The sequence below is a fragment of the Dasypus novemcinctus genome, chromosome X (assembly GCF_030445035.2).
Source record: "Dasypus novemcinctus isolate mDasNov1 chromosome X, mDasNov1.1.hap2, whole genome shotgun sequence".
Classification (NCBI taxonomy): domain Eukaryota; kingdom Metazoa; phylum Chordata; class Mammalia; order Cingulata; family Dasypodidae; genus Dasypus; species Dasypus novemcinctus.
The window spans coordinates 47,200,617-47,210,303 of NC_080704.1; positions in this window are offsets into that span (position 1 = coordinate 47,200,617).

Genomic DNA, 9,687 nt, shown 5'->3' on the forward strand with positions numbered 1-9,687 from the left:
ATAGTGCAAAGGAAAAAATGAGTAGGTCTGAATAAAAATGATTCATAATTAACAAACATCTGCATAAAAGCATGTCTTGTTTTACATAATGGACATGTTGGGAATTCCAGAAGGTTGGTGTCGCTGAAATCCTGTTTTCTCCAGGATTGCCCTCTAAAGAAAGTGCAGGGTGAAGGAAATAATTGCATGTGTTGCAAATCGACATTTTTGTCTAGCAGGAGTGCTAGTTAGTTCATTTAGTTAGTTCACTTACTGGGTGCCTACTGTGTGCAGAACATCGTGCTAGGAGGTGTGGGAAGGCTTTTGCTTTTTAAGTCTCAGGTCTGTTCCTAGGGACTTTTTCTTTTTTAAGATTTATTTTTTATTTACTTTTCTCCCCGCACCCATTTTCTGCTCTGCTCTCTGTGTCCATTCGTTGTGTGTTCTTCAGTATCCTCTTGCATTCTTGTGAGTGGCACCAGGAATCTGTGTCTCTTTTTGTTGCGTCATCTTGCTGCGTCAGTTCTCCATGTTTGTGGCGCCATTCTTGGGCAGGCTGTGCTTTTTTCACATGGGGCGGCTCTCCTTGAGGGGCGCACTCCTTGCGCGTGGGGCTCCCCTACGCGGGGGACACCCCTGCGTGGCTCGGCACTCCTTGCGTGCATCAGCACTGCGTGTGAGCCAGCTCCACACGGGTCAGGAGGCCCTGGGTTTGAACACTGGATCTCCTATGTGGTAGGTGGATGCTCTATCAGTTGAGCCAAATCCACTTCCCTTCTTGGAACTTTTTTTGGAGAGTGTGGCAGAGTCCCTGACAGCCGTGTCCCTATAAGGCTTCCAAGAGGGGTGGTCAGGGTGGGTGGTAATAATGGGTGCCACAGGCCAGGTCGGTGCAGCTGAAAGAAAGCAGATAAATATGGAAAATGACCTAGAAGGTCCCCAGCCCAGGCAGTGGTGCCCCCAAACCGGCCGGTAATGGTAACCGGCAGTTGTTCCTAATGGGAAATTCCTACCCCTCTCTGGTTTACAGTAAGGCTAAAGGTTTGTTTGTTTCTTTGTTCTTAAGTTTTATTGAGGTATATTCACACACCATACAATCTATCCGAAGTGTATAGTCAATTGCTTTTAGTTTAATCACAATGTTATGCATTCATCACCACAATAAATTTTATAATAATTTCATTAGTCTGAAAAGAAAACTACATACACCTTGGCAGTCACGTCTCAATCTCTATCCTTCCCCAGCCCTACATAACCACTAATCTAATTTCATTTTTATAAATTAATTTATTTTTACATTTTACATAAATGGATTCATATAATGCATAATACTTTGTGTCTGGTTTCTTTCACCTACATAATTTTTTGTCTGATTAGTATCTTGTAAGATTAACACATGTTTGTTCAGTTTCAAAGAAAAATAGTCTTATATATGCAATATTACCCATATTAGTATTTCACATGAGGTTTTACTATGCTATACCGTCCCATGTTACATTTTTTAGCTTTCCTTTTAGTAATCTACATGACCTTAGGCCTTCCCCTTCAAGCACTGTCATACCCATGTAATAGCACTGCTAATTACAAGCATTATGTTGTGCTTTCACCTTTTCTATTTATTACCAAAGAATAACACACATCCTTTTTACCAGTTCTGCACAAGTTAACCCTCAGCTTTTCATTCTCTAATCTCATTCTATTTTCTGGTAACCCATATTCTGGCCATTAACTCCATGAGATTACAACTATATTTAGCTCATAATAGCACAATCATACAGTATTTGTCCCTTTGTGTCTGGCTTGCTTCACTCAGCATAATGTCTTCCAGTTTCATCCATGTTGTCATATGCTTCACAACTTCATTTCTTTTTACAGCTGCTTAGTATTTCATCTTGTGACTACACCACAGTTTGTTTATCCACTCATCGGTTGATGGACACCTGAGTCGTTCCCATCTTTTGACAATCGTGGATAATGCCGCTATGAATATTAGTGTGCAGAGGTCTCTTTGTTTCACTGCTCTCAGTTCTTCTGGGTATACACCCAGTAGTGGTATTGCTGGGTCACATGCAACTCTATATTCAGCTTCTTTGGAACTGCCAAACAGTCCTCCACAGTGGCTGTACCATTTTACATTCCCATCAGCAGTAAATAAATGTTCTTATTTCTCTACAACCTCCCTAACACTTGTAGTTCTCTGTCATTTTAGTAGTGGTCTTTCTAATAGATGTGAAATGATATCTCCTTTTAGCTTAGATTTGCATTTCCTTAATCACTAATGATGTTGAACATTTTTTCATGTGTTTTTTTGCCATTTGTATTTCTTCTTTGGACAAATGTCAATTCAAGTCTTTTGTCCACTTTTTAATCAGGTCGTTTGTCTTTTTATTTTGAGTTGTAGCATCTCTTTATATATCATGGATATTAAACTCTTATTGGATATATGATTTCCAAATAATTTCTCCCATTGAGTAGGTTGCCTTTTTTACCCTTTTGACAAAGTCCCTTGAGGTGCAAAAGTGTTTAATTTTGAGGCAGTCCCAATTATCTATCTTTTTCTTTTGTTGCTCATGCTTTGGGTGTAAGTTCCAAGAAACCACCACCTACCCCAAGATCTTTAACACGTTTCCCTACATTTTCTTCTAGTAGTCTTATGGTCCTGGCTTTTATATTTAGGTCTTTGATCCATTTTGAGCTGATTCTTGTATAGGGAGTGAAATAGGGGTCCTCTTTCATTCTTTTGGTTATTGATATCCAGTTCTCCCAGCACCATTTGTTGAAAAGACTGTTTTGTCCCATTATCATGGACTTGGTAGGTTTGTCAAAAACCATTTGTCCATAGAGGTGAGGGCTTATTTCTGGACTCTCAGTTCCATTCCACTGATCAATGTGTCTATCTTTATGCCATTACCATGCTGTTTTGACTACTGTAGCTTTGTAATATGTTCCAAGGTCAAGCAGTGAAAGGCTTTCCACACTGCTCTTCTTTTTTAGAATGCTTTTGGCTATTGGGGTGCACTTTCCCTTCCAAATACATTTGGTAATTGCCTTTTCAATTTCCGTAAAGTAAGCTTGTTAGATTTTGATTAGTATTGCATTGAATCTACAAATCGATTTGGGTAGGTTTAACATCTTCATGATATTTAGTCTTCCAATCCATGAACACAGAATGTCTTTCCATTTGTTTAGTTCTTCATTGATTTCTTTTAGCACTGATTTGTAGTTTTATGAATACAGGTCCTGTATTTCTTTGGTTAAATTGATTCCTGGTTATTTGAGTCTTTTAGTTGCTATTGTAAATGGAATTTCCCCCCCTGATTTCCTCCTCAGATTGTTCAATACTAGTGTTCAAAAACATTATTGATTTTTGCATGTTGATCTTGTATTCTGCCAATTTGCTGAACTCATTTATTAACTCAAGTAGCTTTGTCATACACATTTCAAAATTTTCTAAATATAGAATCATGTCACCCACAAATAGTGAGAGTTTTCTTTAAGGAGGTACCAGGGATTGAACCAGGGTCCTTGTACATGGGAGGCAGGTGCTTAATCACTGAGCTACATCTTCACCCAATAGTGAGAGTTTTACTTCCCCCTTTCCTATTTGGATGCTTTTTTTCTTGTGTAGTTGCTCTAGCTAGAACTTCTGGCACAATGTTGAGTAATAGAGGTGACAGTAGGCATCAGTTTCTTGTTCCCGATTTAAAGGGAAAGCTTTCAAACTTTCCCCACTGAGTACAATGTTGGCTGTGGGTTTTTTCTTTTTTCTATTCTATTTATTTATTTATTTATTCCTCCTCCCTCCCCCCGGGCCCCGCCTTGTCCCGCCCCATTGTCTGATCTCTGTGTCCATTCACTGTGCATTCTTCTGTGTCGGGTTTTTTCTCTTTAGGTGGTGCCGGGAACTGATCCTGGGACTTTCTGGAGTAGGAGAGAGGTGCTCAATCTCTTGCACCACCTCAGCTCCCTGGTCTGCTGTATCTCGTATTGTCTCTCCTTGGTGTCTCTTTTTTTTGTTGCATCATCTTGTGTTGCCAGCTTTCTGCTTGGGCCAGCTTGCTGCACAGGCCAGTACTCCTGCATGGGCCAGCAATCCTGCATGGGCCAGCACTCCTGTGTGGGCTGGCACTCTACACGGGCCAGCTTGCCTTCACCAGGAGGCCCCAGGAATTGAACCCTGGACCTCCCATATGGTAGACGGGAACCCAATTTCTTGAGCTACATTCGCTTCCCTGTGGATTTTTTATATATGCCCTTTATCATATTGAGGAATTTCCTTCTATTCCTATCTCTCAAAGTGTTTTTTTTTATCAAGAAAGGATGCTGGGTTTTGTCTAATGCCTTTTCTGCATCTATTGAGATGATCATGTGGTTTTTTCCTTCAATTTGTTAATGTGGTGTACTATGTTAATTGATTTTCTTATGTTGAACCACTTTTGCATACCAGGAAAAAATCCCACTTGGTTGTGGTATATAATTCTTTTGATATGCTGTTGGATTCTATTTGTAAGTATTTTGTTGAGAATTTTTACTTCTTTGGTCATTCAAGAGATGGGTCTATAATTTACTTTTCTTGTAGTATCTTTATCTGACTTTGGTATCAGGGTGATGATGGCTTCATAAAATGTGTTGGGTAATTTTTCCTCCTCTTTAATTTTTTGGAAGAGTTTGAACAAGATTGGTGTTATTTCTTCTCGAAATGTTTGATAAAATTTACCTATGAAGCTATCTGGTTCTAGGCTTTTATTTGTTAGGAGATTTTTGATAATTGGTTCAATCTCTTTAAAAGTCATTGGTCTCCAAAAAGAGCTGGGAGGTTATCAGAGGGTTTGCCCTTATGCACACCTCAGCAGAGTCCCAGAGACAGATAAAGTAGATACAATCCCAGGTATTGGTTCTTCTGAGGGCTACAGAGACCCACAGGTTCTATGGTCATGGCAGATGGAGTTCAGTGCCATGTCATTTGGCCCTACTTTGGAGTCTGTGTTTCTGTGTGATGGAGCTGGACTCAGATGTGATCTTTGTCCACAAGCCTCTCCTGTTACTTTTATCTGTAGTTGGTGCTGGGGTTTAGTGTATACCCAGGGGACCTGAATCTCTGGACTGAGCATGTGATAGCCAGGCCCTGAGCCTCAACAGACTTCAGCTCCTACACTTGGGTTTATTGGACTTACCCCACTCAGCTAACGTGGAGGTGAAGAAGGTCAACCACCACACCAGGGAGCCAAGAGTGCCTACAACTGCAAGCAGGAGAATTACATCCAGCATCCATGTGGAATCTAAGCCCCCTCTTGATATAGATGTGGAGTGGACACAACCATTCTAAGGTCCACAGGATGGAGGAATAGAGTATGGATTAGAGTGGATACTGATATTCTATTCATGAACTATTGTGATTAGTAATCGAAGAAAATGTGGCATTGGTGTGGAGAAAGTGGCCATGGTGGCTGCGGGGGGTAGGGAGTGGGAGGAAGAGATGTGATGTTGGGGCACTTTCGGGCGTTGGAATTGTCCTGGGTGGTGCTGCAGGGACGGTTACTGGACATTGTATGTCCTCCCATGGCCTACTGGGTGGACTGTGGGAGAGTGTGGGCTATGGTATGGACCATTGACCATGAGGTGCAGCGGTACTCAGAAATGTATTCACCAAGTGCAATGAATGTCTCATGATGATGGAGGAGGTTGTTGTTAAGGGGGGAGGAGTGGGGGGAGAAGGGTGGGGGGTATATGGGGACCTCATATTTTTTTAATGTAACATTAAAAAAAATAAATAAAGACAAAGTCATTGGTTTGTTAAGTTCTTGTATTCTATGTAGCATCAATGTAGGTCGTTTGTGCATTTCTAGGAATTTGTCATTTCATCTAGGTTGTTTAGTTTGTTTGCATACAATTTCTCATAATGTCCTCTGTATTAATCAGGGTTCTCTTGGGAAAAAGAATCAACACGAGTTATCTGTCAATAGCATGCGATTTTATGAGTCTCTCACGCAGCCATTGGGATGCACAAGTCCAGGTTCCGCAAGCAGGCTGCAACCAGAGGCTCCAATGAAAGTCCAGTGAAGGTTCTTGATGAATTCTGGGAGACACTGGCTGTCCAAACACAAGCTGGGAAATTCTTTCTCAATGCTGGAATCATTTCCCCTTTTAGGCATTCAACTGATTGGATAAGGCTTCACCCATTGCTAATGGCAATCTTCCTCACTGATGTAATTGTATCAGCTATGTATGATTTACCACAGAAGTAAAGTCAATGGTGACTAAAGTCCATAAATGCCCTTGTATTACAGTTAGTGCAGTGCTTCCTTGACCAAACAATTGGGCACAATTACCTGGCGAGTTGACATAATAGCCTAACCATCACATCCTCTTTGATTCTTTTTATTTTTGTGAGGCTAGTCATAACTTTCTTCCATTCATTTCTGATTTTATTTGCTTCTTCTCTCTTTTTTTCCTTGTTAGTCTTGCTAAGGGTTTGTCAATTTTATCGATTTTCTCAAAGAACCAGCTTTTAGTTTCACTGATTTTCTCTATTTTTTTTTTTGTTCTCAATTTCATTTATTTCGGCCCTAATTTTTATTATTTCTTTCCTTCTGCTTCCTTTGGGAATGGTTTGTTGTTCTTTTTCTAGTTCCTCCAGTTGTTCAGTTAGATCTTTGATTTTAGCTCTTTCTTCTTTTTTTATATAGGTGATTAGGTCTATAAATTTCCCTTTCAGTACTGCCTTTGCTGTATCCCATGGTTTTGATGAGTCGTGTTCTCATTTTTATTCATCTCAATATACTTACTAGGGAAGGAGATGTGGCTCAAGCAATTTGGCCCCCGTCTACCATATGGGGATCCAGGGTTCAATTCCTGGGGCCTCCTGGTGAAGGCAAGCTGGCCTGTGCAATGAGCTGCCCCAAGAGGAGAGCTGGACCCGACAGAGTGCTGCCCCGCACACAGGAGTGCTGGCCTGTGCAGTAGTGCTGGCCCACATGGAAAGCTGGAACAGCAAGATGATGCAACAAAAAGAGACACAGAGGAGAGACAATAAGAGACACAACAGACCAGGGAGCTGATGTGGTACAAGAGATTGTACGCCCAGTGGTTAGGGCGTCCGTCTACCATATGGGAGGTCCGCGGTTCAAACCCCGGACCTCCTTGACCCGTGTGGAGCTGGCCATGCACAGTGCTGATGCGCGCAAGGAGTGCTGTGCCACGCAAGGGTGTCCCCCAAGGAGTGCGCCTGTGAGGAGAGCCGCCCAGCGTGAAAAGAAAGAGCAGCCTGCCCAGGAATGGCGTCGCCCACACTTCCCGTGCCGCTGACGACAACAGAAGCGGACAAAGAAACAAGACGCAGCAAATAGACACCAAGAACAGACAACCAGGGGAGGGGGGGGCGGAATTAAATAAATAAATAAATCTTTAAAAAAAAAAAAAAGATTGAGTGCCTCTCTCCCACTCTGGAAGGCCCGAGGATTGGTTCCTGGAGCCACCTAAAGAGAAGAGAAGCAGACATAGAAGAACACACAATGAATGGAAATAGAGAGCAGACAACAAGTGTGTGTGTGGGGGGGAGAAATAAATAAATAAATCTTAAATCTATCTATCTATTTATTTATTTACTAATTTCACTTACCATTTCCATCTTGGCCCACTGGTTATTTAGGAGTGTGTTCTTCAGCCTCTGTATATTTACGAATTTTCCCATTTCCCTCTACTATATTTTTAAGCTTTTATTTATTTATTTTTTCTCTCCCTTCCCCACCCCCCACCCCCAATTGCCTGCTCTCTGTGTCCATTCACCGTGTGTTCTTCTGTGTCTGCTTGCATTCTTGTCAGCGCCACCGGGAATCTGTGCTCTTTTTGTTGCATCATCTTGCTGTGTCAGCTCTCTGTGTGTGTGGCGCCACTCCTGGGCAGGTTGCACTTTTTTCGTGTGGGGTGGCTCTCCTTGAGGGGCACATTCCTTGCGTGTGGGGTTCCTCTACGCAGGGGATACCCCTGCATGGCACAGCACTCCTTGCACGCATCAACACTCTGCGTGGGCCAGCTCACCACACAGGTCAGGAGGCCCTGAGTTTGAAGTCTGGGCCTCCTATATGGTAGGTGGACACCCTATCAGTTGAGCCAAATCTGCTTCCCCCATCTATTATTGATTTCTAGTTCCATTCCATTGTGTTTTGAGAAGGTTCTTAGTATAATTCCCATCATATTATTTTAATTGAGACCTACCTTGTGACCTAATATGTAGTCTATCCTGGAGGAAAATCCATGAGCACTTGAGCCGAATGATTTGGGATGCAATGTTCTGTATATATCTGTTTGATCTAGTTCATTTATCATATTATCCAAATTCTCTGTTTCCTTGTTGATCTTCTGTCTAGTTGTTCTATCTAATGATGTGTGTGGTGTGTTGCAGCCTCCAGCTATTACTGTAGAGATGTCTCTTTTTCCCTTCAGTTTTGTCAGAGTTTGCCTCATGTATTTTGGGATACCCTGGTTAGGTACTTAAATATTTATGACTTGTTATTTCTTCCTGGTAGATTGTCCCTCTAACTAATATATAATGGCCTTCTGTATCTTTTATAACATTTTTGAATTTAAAGTCTGTTTTGTCTGATATTAGTATAGCTACCCCTGTTCCTTTTTGGTTGTTGTTTGCATGGAGTATCTTTTTCCAACTTTTCACTTTCAGCTGGTTTGTATCCCTTGGTCTAAAGTGAATCTCATGAAGGCAGCAAATGGATTGCTTTTTTTAAAAAAATTCATTCTGTTAGCCTATATCTATTTCTTTTAGGAGGTACAGATGATTAAACCCAGGACCTCATACATGGAAACAGGCACTCAACCACTTGAGCTACATCTGCTCCCCAGCCTATATATTTTTTTCAAGATTTATTTTATTTACCACCCCCCTTGTTGTTTGTGCTTTCTGTCTGCTCTGTGCCCGTTCGCTGATATGCTCTCTGTATCTGCTCTTCCTCTCTTTGGGAAGCACCAGGAACTGAACCTTGGGCCTCCCAAGTGGAAGAGAGGCGCTCCACCACTTGAGCCACCTCAGCTCCCGGCTTTGTTGTGTCTCTCATTGTCTTTCCTCTGTCTCCTTGTTGCAGCATCTCATTGTGTCACCTCACTGCACGTGACCATCATGCCAGCTCACTGCTTTGCTTGTCTTTTCCAGAAAGCACCAGGAACTGAACCTGGGACCTCCCATGTGGTAGGTGGGAGCTCAATCTCTTAAACCACATCCATTTCCCAACCTATATCTTTTTTTAAAGATACTTAGATTACATGTTATGTAAAAAATGTAGGGGATTCCCATATGCCCCATTCCCTACCCCTCCCATGCTTTTCCACATTAACAGTATCCTTCATTAGTGTGTTACATTTGTTACAACTGATGAACACATATTGGAGCATTGCCACTAAGTGTGGATTATAGTTTACATTGTAATTTAAACTCTCTCCCACATATTTTTGTAAGTTATGACAAGATATATAATTGCCTCTGTCCATCACAGCAACATCATTCAGGAAAATTCCAATGTTCCCAAAATGCCACCATATTATACCTATTCTTTTAAAAGATACTTAGGTTACATAAATGTTACATTAAAAATATAGGGGGGGACGTGGATGTGGCTCAAGTGATAGGGCTTCTGTCTACCACATGGCAGGACATTAACAACATCTTTCATTAACATGGTATTCATTACAATTGATGAA